Below are 16,198 nucleotides of genomic sequence, written 5' to 3'. Positions count from 1 at the left end.
GAAGACAACAAGTTAGGAGACATGTTGATCCCAAGGGATTGCTGCATGGTTCAGCAGAGAAGGGTCTAGAAGTCGTAGCATAGAACACTATAGGAACGATTTGAAAGTCCATCACTACATAGGCTAGAATAAAAACAATAAAAGTGGGTGAGACCACTCAGACAAGAGTTCTTACATTTTTAAGATATGGACACTTTTGAGAACCTGATGAAAATTCTCACCTCCCCCACCCCAACCAAAATGTACACTAACATTTTGGAAAAAACACCAGGCAGTTTACAGGTCCCCTGATACCAACGGAGGACCATAGGTTATGAAATCCTAGGCCTGGGGACTAGGGGAAGAAGTTGGGAAGAAGGTCTAAAGCAGCATTTCTCAACAATGATGCTACTGGCAAATTGCGCAGGACATGTCTTCACCGTGAAGAATGCTGAGCGTCCAGGCCCAGCCCGGTCCACTGAACACAGCCTAGGCTCTGTGGACAGCCGAAAAAGGCTCCCACATATATCCAAATACTAGCACCCTGTTTGAGAACTCCTGGTCAAAAGGGAGAGAAGGAAACAGCAAAGAAGACTGAGCAAGAAAGATCAGAGATGGGATGAAAAGTGGATCTACTCCTCAGCCAATAAGTCATTCTCATTTCCAAAAGATACCCATGATGTGACCCTTTCCCAACCTCTACCACTAGCATCTCAACTAAGCCACACCTTGAGTGAAGTCCTGCAATCATCTCCTAACTGGTCTCCCCACTTCTTTTTTTCTTTCTTTCTTTCTTTCTTTTTATTAAGTCACCATGGCATATTACACCAGGCATATTATATTGCCTGGTGTATGTGCCTTGTACCCACAAGTTTGTACCTTTTGACCCCCTTCACCCATTTCAACACCCCCACTCCCCACCTCTGGCAACCACCAGTCTGTTCTCTGTACCTATCAGTTGGGTGTTTTGTTTTTAGATTGCCCATGTATACAGGATCATACAGTATTTGCCTTTCTATGTTTATTTCAATTAGCATAATGCTTTCAAGATCTGTCCATGTTGTCACAAATGGCAAGGTTTCCTCTCTTCTGGCTAATCATATTCCATTGCATGTATATGCTACATTTTCTTTATTCATTCATCGACTGATGGACACTCAGGTTGTTTCCAGGTCTTGGCTTTTCACTTCTGTTCTTAATTCCTCTTGACAAGTCCCTTCCCCATGGCAGCAAAGCAAACTTCTTCACTTTACTAATTGTATTTCATAAGTATTTTTATAATACTATTTGCCACGCTATTTTTTACAAATATTAATTCATTTCATCCTCATAACAACACTGTGAGATGGATATCATTCCTATTCCCACTTTACCGACAAGGCACAGAGACGTTACAAACTACTACAAGGTCACAGAGCCAGTAAGTGTAGGGCTAGGATTTTAATTTAGGCCGCTGGTTCCACAGTTCACGCTCTTGCCTACCATTCCATGCTACACTCCAACTCATTCATTCCTCTGTTCAAGATCCTCAACTGTCTTCTCACTCAAGAGTAAAAACCAAGTTCCTTATCATAGCCCGTAAGTGCCTGGTATACGGGGCCCCCACCTCCTCTACCTTGTCTCCTGCTCCTACCCCCTGCCCTCCCCCTACTCCCAGCCTCACTGGTCTGGCAGCTATGATATGTGCGTTTACCTGTATGCACTCTCTCCTCTGAGTGTTCTTCCTCCAGCTAGCTGCAGAGTTTATTTCCTTCACTTTATTAAGTTCTCTACTCCAATGTGTTCTCATTAGTAAGGACTTGCTGCCCATCTAATATCAAACAACACCTCTACTCCCATCCCCATCATTTTCAATTTCTCCAACTTGTTACATTTTCCCCCTCTGATTCATGTGTCATCCTCTAAAGCAGGTGAAATTACTCATTCATTATCTAACTTCCTCCAATAGAATGTACTTTCTAGGAGGGCAGTTTTGTGTGTTTCGTTCTCTGTTAGAGCTCCCTGCATGGAAGGTCATGCAGTTCATTTCTGAATGAATGAATGAACAACAACAAGAAAGAGTGTTGACAAGGAAGCCAAGAAGTCTGAAGACAGAAGGAGATGGCTCAACAGTGTAAACATACTACAAAAAGCTTCTGTTCTATTACAGGTAACAAGTTTTCATTGATTTTGGCAATTAAGAAATTGGTGCCTTTGGCAAGAAATGTTTCCAAGAAATGGTGCCTGCCTGGGGAGTGAGTTGGTAGGTAATGCAGTAGAAGTATTAAGCACAGACAACTCCTGTAATAAGTCGGCTAAGAAAGGAGACAGCTAGAAGGAGCAGCAATGTCAAGAGAGACCTGAGCATATCCTTTCCAGGTTGAGGGTGAGGAGAGAAGGGAAGAGGAGACTGAAATTCAATAGAGAGAAAGGAGTACCAATGGTGAACGTCCTAGCAGATAGACAACTCCAGACTGTGAGGGGTGAGGACGATCACCCATGTTAACTAGCAAAGGCTCTTCTCCCACACTTGGATGATCTACAGTGACCACATTCTCTTCAGAAACCATCAGCCTAGACAGACTGCAGAGCATCTGTCCTCTGCAAAGAGCACTGGGGTCGCTTCAGACTCCTAGTTCAGACAGAAGGAGTATTCACAGCTTACTGGAGTCGGTAAGGGGAAAGGCACTAACCCCTCACTGAGACATTTCATACGCATTCATTTCCATATATGGACATCTACAAACATCACTTTTATTCCAAAACAGCCCTTAGTGATTAATGAGTAACCCCATTTAAAGGAAACTTGAGAAGGGGTAAGCTTTATAACTACTCCAAGCTTTATAACTACTGTAAGACTCCAAGGCTACCCAGGTCCAGCCAGGCTTTACTGAACTGGGCACTCTTTCCAATATATACCACATGTCATCACTCACTATTACAAGAGACAGATCATCAAAACTAGAAAAATTAAAATGGAAGATGTGATCTGGTATGGGACACTTTCAAAGAGAGAAAACAGAAATAATTTTCACTAACAGTAAAGATAATTAAAATTTAAAGGGTTAAGTTATGCATGTACCCCAACCACCAGACTTTACTACTATGATACACAGCAAATTACAAAAAGAGAAAGAGAGAAGAAGAAATGCTTGAGTAGAAAAGGCTACAGTAAGGAAACTAGAATTTTGATTAAACATAAAACTAGAAATTTGATTAAACATGACAAAAACACATTCATTATCAAGTATATGATTTAGCTGCTTTTTCTTTAGTTTGTGTTATCCAGCTGTGAATGTCAACGGATAAAATATAAAGAGATACAACAGACAACCCATTTTCCACAATGATGCAAAGGCAATTCAGTAGTTAAAGAATAGTCTTTTTAAAAATTAGATTTCCATATGCAAAAAATGAACTTCAGTTCAAAACTTACTCAATACAAAATATTAAATCAACAGGCCAAACACCTTAACAGACACCTTGCCAAAGATATAGGGCAAATAAGCATATGAAAAGATGCACCACATCATATGTCATCAGGGAAATATAAGTTAAAACAACAAGATATCACTACACACCTTTTAGAACAGTCAAAATACAAAACACTGACAACACCAAATGTCAAGGAAAAGGAACTCTCATTCATTGCTGGTGGGAATGAAAAATGGTACTCTTTGGAAAAGTCCTTTGGAAGACAGTGTGGCGACTTCTTATAAAACTAAACATACTCTTACCATATGACCCTGCAACTAGCTCCTTTGTATTTATCCAAAGGAGTTGAATACTTATGTCCACACTGAAACCTGCGCATGAATGGTTATTGCAGCTTTATTCATAATTGCCAAAACTTGGAAGCAGACATGTCCTTCAGTATGTGAATGGACAAACTGTGGTATATCCAGACAGCGGCATATTATTCAGGGCTAAAATGAGCTATCAAGCTATGGAAAAACATGGAGGAAACATAAATGCATATTAGTAAGTAAAGAGCCAATCTGAAAAGGCTACATACCATATGATTCCAACTCTATGACATTCGGAGAAGGAAACACTACAGAGATAGTAAAAACATTAGTGGTTGCCTGGCGTTAGCTGAGGGGGAGAGATGAATAGGCAGAGCACAGAGGATTTTTTAGGGCAGTGCAAATACTCTATGATGCCATGATGGATATGTGTCATTATACATTTCCCCAAACATATAGGACTTAGAACACCAAGAGTGAGCCCTAAGGTAAACCATGGACTTTGGGTGATAATGATGTGTCAAAGTAGCTTCAACTGCAACAAATGTACCATTCTGGGGAATGTTGATAATGGAGGAGGGGATACAGATGTGGGGTCAGGAAGCATATGGGAAATCTTTGTACCTCCCACTCAGTTTTGCTTCAAACCTAAAATTGCTCTAAAAAATAAAGTCTATTTTAAAAAACATAACTTAAAGTAGATCATAGACTCCAACATAAAAGCTAACACTATAAAATTTCTAGAAGAAAACCAGAAAATTTCTAGAAGAAAATTTCTTTGACCTTAGCTTAGGCAAAAGTTTTCTTAAAAAGGACACCAAAACCATAATATAAGAGAAGAAAATCATAAGTTGGAATTCATCAAAATAAAAAAACTCCTACTTCAAAGTCATTGTGAAAATGAAAGGACAAGCCACAGACTGGAAGAAAATCTTTACAAAGCATATATCTGAAAAAGGACTTGTCCAAAATACATAAAGAACTCTCAAAATTCAATAATAAGAAAACAATCAACCTAATAAAAATGTGAGCAAAAGACTGGAACAGACCACCAAAGAAGATATGAAGATAGCAAAAAATACATCAAAAGATGCTCAACACCATTGGTCATTAAGGAAATGCAAATTAAATCAAAATGAAATACTGTTAATGACTACAATTAAAAAGTCTAATAAAAAATGAAAAAAAAAAGACTAATAATACTAAGTGTTGGTAAGAATCTGAAGGAATTAGCATGCTTATAAACTGCTGGTAGGAGAGTAAAATGAAATAATCACTTCGGAAGCAATTTGGCAGTTTCTGAAAAAGCTACACATACATCTACCAGCCATTCTACTCCTAGGTTCTTACCCAAGACTAATGAAGGCACATGGCCACACAAGGATGATACACAAATTTCACAGCAGTTTTTAAGAGACAAAAATTAGGAACAACCCAAATGTCTATCAACAGGTACATACATACATAAATTGTTATATATCCATACAGTGGAACACTATTCAGCAATGAGAAGAAATGAACTATTGCTGGATATATCAACATGAATGCATCTCCAAATAATTATTCTGAGTGAAAGAAGCCAGACTTAAAAAAGACTATATACTACATGATTCCATTCATTTAAATTGTAGAAAATGCAAACTACCCTGCAGAAAGCAAAGCTTCTGGGGAGAGAGGATAATGGACAGGCAAGGGATTGCAAATGGGAATGGAGAAATTTGGGGGGGATATGTATATATTCACTATCTTGTCTGTGGTGATGATTTCATATTTATATATGTAGGTTGAAAGCTTATACAACTGTACACTTAAATATGTGCAGTTCATTGCATGTCAGTAGCTGTTTACCTCAGTTCTTTTCAGTAGAGATAAAAAAAAAAAAGAAATAGCAAAGGAGGAAATCATTATATACAAAAAGAAAGAAAAATACAGCACAAGTAAACTATTTTAGGTTTCCTGACATCTAATGGCATCAAGTATTAGAATATGCTTCAGAGGGGCGCCTGGGTGGCTCAGTCAATTAAGCAACTGCCTTCAGCTCAGGTCATGCTCCCAGATCAAGTCCCTTTTCAGGCTCCCAGGTCCGCGGGGAGTCTGCTTCTCCCTCTGACCTTCTACCCTCTCATGCTCTCTCTTACTCGCTCTCTCTCAAATAAATAAACAAAATCTTAAAAAAAAAAAAAAAAAGAACTTGCTTCAGAAATGACCAAATTTTACATCAAACACTGCAAATTATTCCCAATCTATCTTTCAGTAGTATTTCTATGGGGTTTCAGAGATCACAAATCTATTCAAGTATCTTAAGCAAAAATTACAGTGATATTTTGCTTTTCTGCCCAATACCTATCTAGAAAGAAAACTATAATTTTTTCAATATATGAGCTTCTTTCTGAAGAATAACTTAATTTTAAGTGACTTTCCAATAATAAAATTATTATAATTAAAGACAAACATGATTTAGCTAGGGGCCAATGACAGTTAACAAGTGACAAAATATATCACCCACATAAATAAAACCTGATAGAAAATCATCACAATTCTCCTCTTGTTACAACCTGTACTTATATCTGATTTCTTATCAAATAAAACAAAGAGTTAAAACACATGCTACTGAGTAAGAAAATATTTTTCTTGATGCATAAAATTTGGACAGCATTGGAGTTAATTATAATGAGCTTTGGGATATATTTGAATGTGGCAAAAAAAAATTGCCAAAAATAAGACTTCTAAATCCTATAGCAAGGCTGTGAAATAAATAGGTAATAGATATTATTGGTGCTATAAAGCCCCAGGCAACTTGTTCAAGGTCACCAAAAGTAACCAAGTAAGCATGTATACATGAGAGAAAAAATAACTGGGGTTTTAAACCATAACTTTTTTCTCCTCCACAGTGGTAGCTACTCAGGGTACCAATGTCCTGGGGCAAAGAGACCTACCTCAAAGACAAATCAAAGGTCATGCCCCTCCTGGGCCCCACTGCCAATACTTTTATACAAGTAAAATCAGGTCTAAACAAATAAAAAGCTAAGGTAATGGGATGGGCTAGGGAGGGCTTCTCTATCTTGCCATACCTTCCCAACTAGAAAATAAAGGGTGGGTAAACAGTGGAACAACAAGAACCATTTCCTTGAGTAAAGCAAACACATGAAAAGCTGAAGGTTCCTTTTTATGATTTTCATCAGGTGAACTACTCATTCTTCTCTTGTGAAAGAACTTAGCCCAGAGCTTGGCACATAATAAGGACTTAAAAATGCTTTTTTAATCTTCCCTGCTCTCCAAACCCAAGGGCATCCAGCTTTTCGCTGACAAAAACTCAGAGTCCAGACCACTTATGAGGCATAACATTCAGGAGAAACCCAGAGGTTAAGTGCAAACAAATAAATCATGAAAGAACTAGAACTGACTCCTAAATTCTCTGTGTACCTTATTACATACAAAATACAAAACTAGAAAGGAACTGGAATTATACTCTAAGGGTAAAAGGGAAAATTCGAAAAGGAAACTCAAGCCCTAAGAAACAAGTCAAAAGAAAACGTGCATGATTATGTAAGAATTAGAGACTAGAAATAAGAAGAACATAAATAGTTCAGGGCTATAGTGCATCAAACTAATAATCTGTAAAGACTAACCACATGACAAAACACTCAAACAAGGTTTAAGCCTTCCTTGGCCTTGGAAAGTCATGAGACTTTTTTGGCTAAAAGGAGGAATGCTTTAGTTAAAGAAGGAAAAAGAATTTCCAGGCCTCTAGGTGGCTCCAATTTTTAAACAACCACTCTGCTACCTTAACTAAGTGTTCGAATGATACCTAGTTATTTATGCAAGTCACATCAACAACTGGACAGTACTTAACATCCTTAGAACTATAATGCTCATTTCTCTACTAGTTTTCTCTACCTCCCTTTGAAGTGTGGCACTGAGTGATCAACAGCTGATGACTAATGTATTATCATATGACACATGTAAAATAATATGACATAGTAAGATTTTTTTCTTTCAGTAATCCTGTGCTGATGAAAAAAAAAACCATAATTACTTTAATGATGTACTCAGAAAAAGGATTATCTACAAAAGAAAATCACAAGGGTAACACTAGTTAAAAGGTGTCTCAATTTATTATCTGAATGTTCCAGAGAGCCCAGGTGCATTAATTTTACCTGGTATCTGCAAAGGCTATTTCATATTATACATAACACCAGCAAGGAGGAAAAATAGGAGAGTGTCAGTCTGGCTTTTGTTATGAAAAGCAGACTGAACAGCAATAAAGATGGCAATCAAGATATAATGACAAAACTAATGTTATTATTTTATTCATTATACTAATAGCCATTTATTGAGCACCTACTAAATGCACTAGGCACGGAGTATAGACTAGCAAATAAACCAGGCATTATTTCTGCCCTAGAGGGCAAGAGAGAAACATTAAGTAGTTGAATAATACATAGTTATAAGTTATGGCAAACATTAAAAAGGAAAGGTGATTGCTCTATGAGGGAGAAGATAAAGGGATTCTAAGTTACACGATGATAAGGGTGATAAGACATTTATAAAGATGATACATGAATTTATACCCAAGGATGACAAATTTACTCAAGGAGATGGTCCTAAAATAGAAACCAATAGCATGAGCAAGAGCCCTGCTGGAGGACTGGACAATGTGGCTTACAAAGGATGAAGATGGGAGGGGGCACTGGTCAAATCATGCAGGACCTTACAGGTATGTTGAAAATTTCATATTTTATCTGGAGAAATAAATGTGTTTCCTAAGAGCTTTGAAGACTTTAAATATCAAGTGACTTGTTTTCTTTTTAGGTTGCTGGTGGGAAAAGGAACTGGAAGGGGTACAGTATATGTGCAGAAGGCAATGGAGAAAGATAATGATGGCTTCAAGCCGAATGGAAGCATATTGGAGACTGAAAATCAGACAGATTTGAAAGAGATTTTTCCATAAGAGTAAATAAGGATTTTTTTACAAACTGGTGGGTTGGGGGGAAGCAGTGAAAGGGCAGAAGAGAGAATGAAGGATAAACTCCAGCCTTCTGGCCTGAGCCACCTGTTAGATGGATGAGATGGAAAACAGAGGAGAAACTGTTTGAAAGGTTGGGTAATCAAGAGCTCAGTTCTGAAGGAGTGTGAGACAATGCCATTTATTGGCTACGATGTACCAGATGTTATATTAGATATTCTACTTGTCACAGCATCCCTTTTAGTAGCAGTATCCCCATTTTACAGAAAGCAAACTGTAGATCATGATGTTGAAGTAGCATGTTGAACTCATTCAGTTCAAAGTGACAAAGTCACATTTGCCACCCAAGTCTGGTTGGCTGGCTGTGAGGTAAGCTTTCTTTCCACTATACCCAGTTCTTAGGAACTACTTCTGCACTTTGCATTTTGAAATCTACTTAGGGTTGGAGCAAGCTAGCGCCCAAGAAGAGTAAATAGGTGATACATTATTTTTTAAATCCAAATTCTCAGATTTATAACGCATAATGTTTTCCTATACCACTCCCAATCCCAATCCACTTCTATCTGCAGAGTTCTGCAATGTTTTGAACACCAGCAAGATATCCACGACCTCAATGTTTTACAGTAAAGGAGCAAAGCCACCATGTCCAGAATGAACCATAATGAAAAAAGCAGCAATACCCAGCAGCAAACAACATTTCTACTCTCAAGACATACATATATCAACATAAGATAGATCAACTGAGCAATAAATTCTGAACAACTACTTCTCAAAAACAGCTAAGGTGTTCAAGTCAAGAATTAATGTAAGCCAGTATGGAAGGCTACAAAAGCTAAGAACTGAGATTCCCCTTAAAAAATCAAAATCTTGGGGCGCCTGGGTGGCTCAGTCGTTAAGCTTCTGCCTTCGGCTCAAGTCATGATCCCAGGGTCCTGGGATCGAGTCCTGCATCAGGCTCTCTGCTCAGCGGGAAGCCTACGAGAATTCTTCCTCTCTCTCTCCCCTTGCTTGTGTTCCCTCTCTCACTGTCTCTCTCTCTCTGTTAAATAAATAAATAAAATCTTTTTTAAAAAATCAAAATTTTAAAAGAACAAAATGTTAGGCAAAAAGGAAATTATACCACCATTGTGTAGAATTTAATATCTGCAATTCCCAAATATCTCCACCAAATGCCAAATTCAGCAAACATGCATGCTAAAAACAACCTAAATATCCTTTTCTTTTTAAAAGCTTTTCCCTATAGCACAATGACACTTTAGCAAACTGAAATGCCTTTCCTATCTGCAGAGTCTCATGATTTTCTCACTCTCTGGGCTGATGTCCCTCTCAGCTACCGAAGCCCAGAAATTAGGCTTGATTAATGAACCTAGAAAGAACTCAATGTATTACTAACAACTGTGTCTATTACTGAAAGTACCAGCTTGAGGCTCTTAAAAGGGAGGAAAATGAGGAAAGGGGAGATTTTTGAAAGGTTTCATCACCTACATTACAAATTATATTTTGGTAGGTCTGATCCTTCAACATAATCATCAAATTACATTCAGGCTTCTTAAAGTGGGATATAGGGAGCTTTCATGGTTTGGGGAGAGTTTGTCATGGAGATAAAATTTTAAAAAGTAGCATTAGTATGCCCATTGAAAGATAAACACGCACACACACCACCCTCCAAAATGATAGTACTACTGTGTCCTTCCTCCGGATTCTTGTGCCCACCTGGCACCTCTCCCTGCAGAGGTCTGGCAGGCATTCCCTACTGCCTCACCCAGGCAAAGGGCAGGTTGCTGAAAATCCATTAAGAAAGCTCCCCATTTTCTATTCCTTCAGAACAGGATGGCCAACTCCTGGCAACCCAAAGATGAAAGACTTTTTTTAAAAAAAGGAGGGGGGGCGGGGGATCTACCTGAGGCCTTCTACCAGAATGAGGGGTTAATCCAATGGCAAAAAAGCAGGGCTCTATACATATTTAAAGGTCCTTTCTGGCGACACAACAGATCTAATGAAGAATTGCTGAGCCACATCATACTGGAAAATCCGTAAATGTTCCTCCTCGCTGTTACCAGGGTGGAAGATTTTTTTTTTTTTTTTTTTTTAATGCAAGGCTTTGATGTACTGACACAGCTAGCCTGATGGGTTTAAGTCAGCTAGGAAATGTGCCCTGCATCTATTTCCCTTCTAAATCCCTGAAGATCAGGGGCAATACTGACCCGTAATTACATTCAACGCTTGCACTGCTCAAGATGCCATCTGATGCTGAAAAAGTAGTGGTTTAGCAACACCAGGCGGCTCTACGATGCTAAAATAACAACGCAACACTCGATTACGAACCCAGGTACTCGGCTTGTAGGCTCCAGTGCCGCACAAGGACCCACATTCAAAGCTCACGTCCCTTCAGGTTGAAGCTTATTAGGCTTTCCGCGATGTACCCTCGCAAAGTTTCTAGTCTGCAAAACGGAATTACTTTGAAAGTCCCCTGTTTTGGACTCCCCTCCCCAGACGGGTTGGCGGCAAGGGGAAACAGGGACCAAGGATGATAGTTAAGCGTTCACACAATTTTAAAACCTAAAAACCAACCGTGTTTTCAGAGGAGAAAGTAAGCGTTCACCAAACGGCCATCCGGGCAGCGAGCATCCGATTTCCATTTGGAGAGAAAAATGCTAAAGAAGCCATACATGCGTTTCCCTGGCCAACAAAAGTGGCCTCTAAACTCCCCTGCCAAGGACACTGGGAGGAAACCGAGAAGCAGGGCACAAGCCTGCACTTCTCAATCAGAGGCGCGTGTGTGCGGCGGGGAGAACGCGCAAAGGCGAACACAACAGGGAGAAAGGTGAACCGGAGGAACAGGGAGCCCGCGGCCAGAGGGCAGAACCGGCGAAGAAACCCAAGGTGTAGACAGAGGGGCGAGGGGGCGGGGAAGGGGGAGCCCGAAGGCTCCAGGAGGAGGAGGGAGGGGTGGCAGGCGCTGCCCAGAAATCGCGGCGGCCGAGTAAAGTTAATACTTACTCAGTTTCGCAACTGCGCCGCCCCCGCAGGCCGCCCGGCGGGGCCGGCCGGGGCGCTGGGGACGTGCCGGCGTCCGGAGCTCGGCGGCCGCCCAGCGCCTGTCCTGGCCGCACCGCGCGGCGCGCCTGCCTCCGCCGCACTCGGCGGGCCCCGCGCCCCGCACTGGCGGGAGGCCCTGGCTCCCGGCGCGCCCTCTCCGCGCACCTCCCGGCCGGCGCTAGGTGAGTGTGGCCGCCCCCGGTGGGGCTGCCGCGGGGTGCTAGCGCGCGGGCAGGGGCCGCGCCGCCCGCAGGAGCCGCCCCCAGCGCCGCCGCCGCTGCCGCGGGCGGTCCAGCGAGGCTCAGCGAGGAGCGCGGCGACCGGCGCTGCGCGGGACGTCGGAGTTGGCGTCCGGCTCGCTCCCGCGGCCGGTGCCTCTGGGCTAGGGGCCGGACTGGGGGCCGGGCCGGGCTCAGGCGGCCGGGCGGCTCCGCCCCTTCGCCGGGCCGCGGGCAGAGCGCGCGAGAGGAGCGGCGCGGGGGCGCCCCCCTCGGCCAGGCGCTCGGGTTACATCCGCGGCTCCCCGGCTTCCCCGCCCGCGCCTCGCCGGTTCGCCGGCGCCCTGAGAGACATTGTAACGGAACTGGGACGCCAGCGCTGCATTGTGGGAGCTTTTAAAGCGGCGGGGAACGGGCCAGGCCGCTCGGGCCGACGGGGCCGAGCTCCCCCCGGAGCCCCTAGCACTGCCCCGCCGCCGCGCGTTCCAGCACACGCCCCAGACCGCCGAGGCCTGTGGACCGGAAAGCCCGAAATGGTGAGGTGACCGGTGCCTCCCGACTCTCACCGGAGCCCAGTCTTCCATAGCCCGGGGTGAGACTTGTAAAACTGCCCTCTACAGTCATCCCGGAAAGTAGGAGGCTTTTTTTCTGCAGACGCTTAAGAAAGGAAAAGAAGGAAAGAAAAAAAAAAGCCCTTCCATCCCCCCAAGAACTGGGTTTGAATTGCTTTTCATCTGGAGTGGCAGTGATTCAGCGACCCCCTTCTCAGCAGCAGGCAGTGACAGAGACAGGAGAGGAAACACACAGCGAATGAATCAGACGTGAGTAACCAAGTTTAGAAAGAAATGGGCTCAGATTCAGAAAATTGTCCTCCCCTCCCCCCATTAAATACAGCGAGCAGTCGAGAAAGAAAACCAGTGCTTTCATCCGAAAATGCAGATATGTATGTTGTTCTCCCTATTCCATCTTTTTTTTCTTTCTTTCTTTTTTTTTTTTTTTTTTTTTTTTTAATGGAACGCAATTACTCTACCCACTGGACAAAATTGGGTTTTTGGTCCAGGCTTGTGCTCACACACAGCAACAGCTATTAATTTGGGGGGAGATGGAGTGAAGATAATGGATGAGATACCAAAAAAAAAAAAGCAAAAACAAAAAAACACACACCAAAAAACCCACTTATAAAATACCCCTTTTAATTCTCCAGACACTGTTTTGTTTGTTTTTTTTTTTTTAATCAAAACAGGGATAGTAAATTTGAAGCACAACTTGTTACAGCTCAGCTTACTGAGGGCCTGATTTGTTTTGATTTGAGTTTGTGTTTGTGAGCCTTTTGTTTCTTCCTCTTGTTTTTTGACCTTTAGTTATTGCACAGCTCATTAGTTCCTTTAAGTTCGAGGTGAACTAAGGAGAGAGAGTGGGATAGTAGGACTCAAATGTGGCTGATTAAGGTTTGGAGGATTTGGGGACAAGAAGAGTTCTCTATGATTCAAATGCAAAACCTGAGGGGAATTTTATTTAAGGTGATTCTGTAGGGCATGGATCCTCTTCTCAGAGGACTTTTCCAGCCTTAATGTTAACATTGCCTAAGCGCTCATTCCCTTGTCAACCTTTCACTCCACTGAACAACATCAGTCACCCACCTAATTGCCAAATCTAATGGAAAAATTTAATCCCCATTTTGTCATGCCTGTTGTGGCATTTGCCAATTTTGACCTCCCCTTCCTTCTTAGAACTTTCCTCCCTTTTTTCGTTGTTGCTGTTGTTGTTGATAGTCATCCCTCTTTTGTGGAGGTCTTGAAATAGGGACCCTCAAACAGGTCTTGAGTGATGGATGGCAGGAGTGTGGCTATTGTTAAACTAGGATTCAGGATCTTACGGAAGAACATATCTTTTAACTTTCTGAGGAGACAGTGGGAAGTAGAAGAACCTCGATCTAGTAGTTTCGGTTGGTCACCAGTAGGGAGGGTCTTGACCTCAGTTTTATAGTGTGTCCAGAGGTGAACAGTGGACTGACTTATGGCAACCAGTTTTCATGACTAGAATTTAAATCAGGATGAAATTTACTATGATAGTATACCCGTGACCTCTGTTTAGGATAAGCACTTACTAGGATCCAGGTACCTGGTAAGGTATCCCCACCTCCAATCCAGAATGTGTCTCCTGATGGCTGCCAAAGTCAGTGAATTTACCTCTGTCCAGTCCCGAATAAACCCAGAAAAATCTCTTCTCTGCCTCAACCCCCCATGGTTAATGCATTCTTTCTCCAGTGTATAGTGCAATTTGTTTTCAGCTTTCTTAGCTGTAATCACATCTCTGTTAAGCCTTCCTGAGATCACACCAAATGTCCTTGACAGGATTTATAAACAACCCTTATTTCTGGTTTCTAATTATATTCTCAGAAGTAACCTAACTAGAATTAGTGAGTATTCATGTATTTCAAGCCCTGTGACATAATCAGATTTGATTTTCAGGAAAACAGTTTGAGAGGATAGATTGAGAAGAGAAGAGAAGAGAATCCCAAGAGAGGGTCTTAATGTAGAGTGCTGTGGGAATGAGGGGGTAGAGGGATAGCATCTGGAGGTATATTACTATCGGTATTACTTTCGGTATTACTTTCCCATTGCTAACTGTGAATAGTTACCACAGCCTTGGTAGCTAGAACCAAGAATGTGTGATTTTACAGTTCTGGAAGTCAGAAATTCTAAAATCAAGGTGTGGGCTGTGTCCCATCTGGAGCCTCTGGGGGAGAATCCATCTCTGCTTTTTCTATCTTCTATGCTACATGCTTTCCTTGGCTTGTGGCCTCTTCCTGCATCTTTAAGGCCAATAGCATATCATCTTCAGATCTCTCTTCTTGTGATCTCTGCTTCATGGTTAGGGCCTATCTTTTTCTCTAACGTAGGCAAAGAAAATCGAAATTGATGTAGGTGCATTTCTAGCTGTATATGTATATGTCACAAACTGAACTGAATTGGATTACTTCTGGGAAGAGATGACAGTGTTTGAATTACTAGTCAAATCATCATAGGGACAACTTATTTGACTGCAGGATTGCTGAAGTGGTGTGCTGTTAGTTCCACTAAACCTATACCCATCTGGTGACTCATAGAACTGAAATCCAAGGTGTTAACACACTAAGAAGACCAGGTTCACATGTGCAGTTTCTGGGGATCAGCCTCTTTTTCTGGAAATCCCCAGCAACTCTTTTTTATGGTGTCCAGTGGAGTCATATTGCCAAGTTTGAGAAATACGTGTCTAGACCAAAATTTCCCAAACTGGTCCACCAGGGAACATCATCCTGTAAGATGGGATGCTGGGAAGACGGTTTCTTCATGCTTGGAGAAGGTCCATGGAACACAGTTGTGACTACAGTTCAGGCCAGCCAAGAAGTTTATCAGTGGGTCAGATCCATCAAGAGCAAAGTGTTGGGAAATTCTTTCATGAGGAAGTCTAAGGGAGAAACAAACATTTTCTCACAAGAAATAGGTATGTGTATTGGCAGAGATAAATTATGGACTTATGACTATAACATAAGTGACTTTATTACCTAGCCCTCTATCTTTCCTTCTTTTTCTCTACTTCTTTCACCACTCTGTGCTCACCCAGACTACTTACAGCTTCATTACCTCTCAAACAGTGTCTCAGGACCACTTCTCATTCTCTTACCCCGTAACCTGGAAATTGCCTGTTACTTTTAGAGCCATCCCCATCCTCCTCTAGCTTTACCTCCACCTGCTTCGTAAAGCCAGGGACTATGTTGTGTTTATCACTGTAAATATCACTGCTTGATAGAGGACCTGGCTCAGACTGGGAGCTCAATTAATATTAGTTGAAATAATAATTAAGTGAATGAGTGACAATATAAATGGAACGAACTAATGCCACTTACTCACCGGTCATACTTGTCTTTGATCTAGTCTTTAACTAATAAACATTTAAAAAAACAATAAACTATGGTATTGTGCTAGGTTCTGAGATTACAAAAATTAATATGACATAATTTCAGCCTTCTATGACCTCATAGTTCATCTGAGGAAACATATGCTAAAAAAGAAAATGAGGCAGATAATGCTAGTTGCCTATCCTATTTCCTTTCTTCCCTTCTCTCTTAGTAATAGAAATCTGATTTCATGCCTAGCGAAAAATTTCATTTCATAACCTTCCTTGCAGATGGGGGTTACTAAGTATAGGCCACAGTATGTGGTTGAGAGGTGTTGTATAGGATTCCTTATTTGTGTATCTGGTGGTTGGGTGCTAGCAGGGCTGACCCA

At 41.7% G+C, this 16,198-nt stretch overlaps 1 protein-coding gene across 2 annotated transcripts in view; it reads right to left on the bottom strand.

Moving 5' to 3' along the window:
* The window catches only part of LOC111159967 (Ras association domain family member 8), a 129,222-nt gene extending 117,495 nt beyond the window's left edge, over positions 1–11,727 (bottom strand). Inside the window, exon 1 of one of the 2 annotated variants that reach the window (XM_022522685.1) lies at positions 11,671–11,727. The gene's annotated coding sequence lies outside the window, so the exon portion shown is untranslated. The remainder of the gene's footprint in view (positions 1–11,670) is intronic. The other variant, XM_022522687.1, reaches the window with a different exon arrangement.
* Between the last annotated feature and the right edge of the window lie 4,471 nt (positions 11,728–16,198).

Source organism: Enhydra lutris, unplaced genomic scaffold, assembly GCF_002288905.1.
Source record: "Enhydra lutris kenyoni isolate GAN:26980312 unplaced genomic scaffold, ASM228890v2 scaffoldscaffold72, whole genome shotgun sequence".
NCBI lineage: Eukaryota > Metazoa > Chordata > Mammalia > Carnivora > Mustelidae > Enhydra > Enhydra lutris.
The sequence above is the reverse complement of the archived record's forward strand: the minus strand, read 5'-3'. Positions and strand labels throughout refer to the sequence as shown.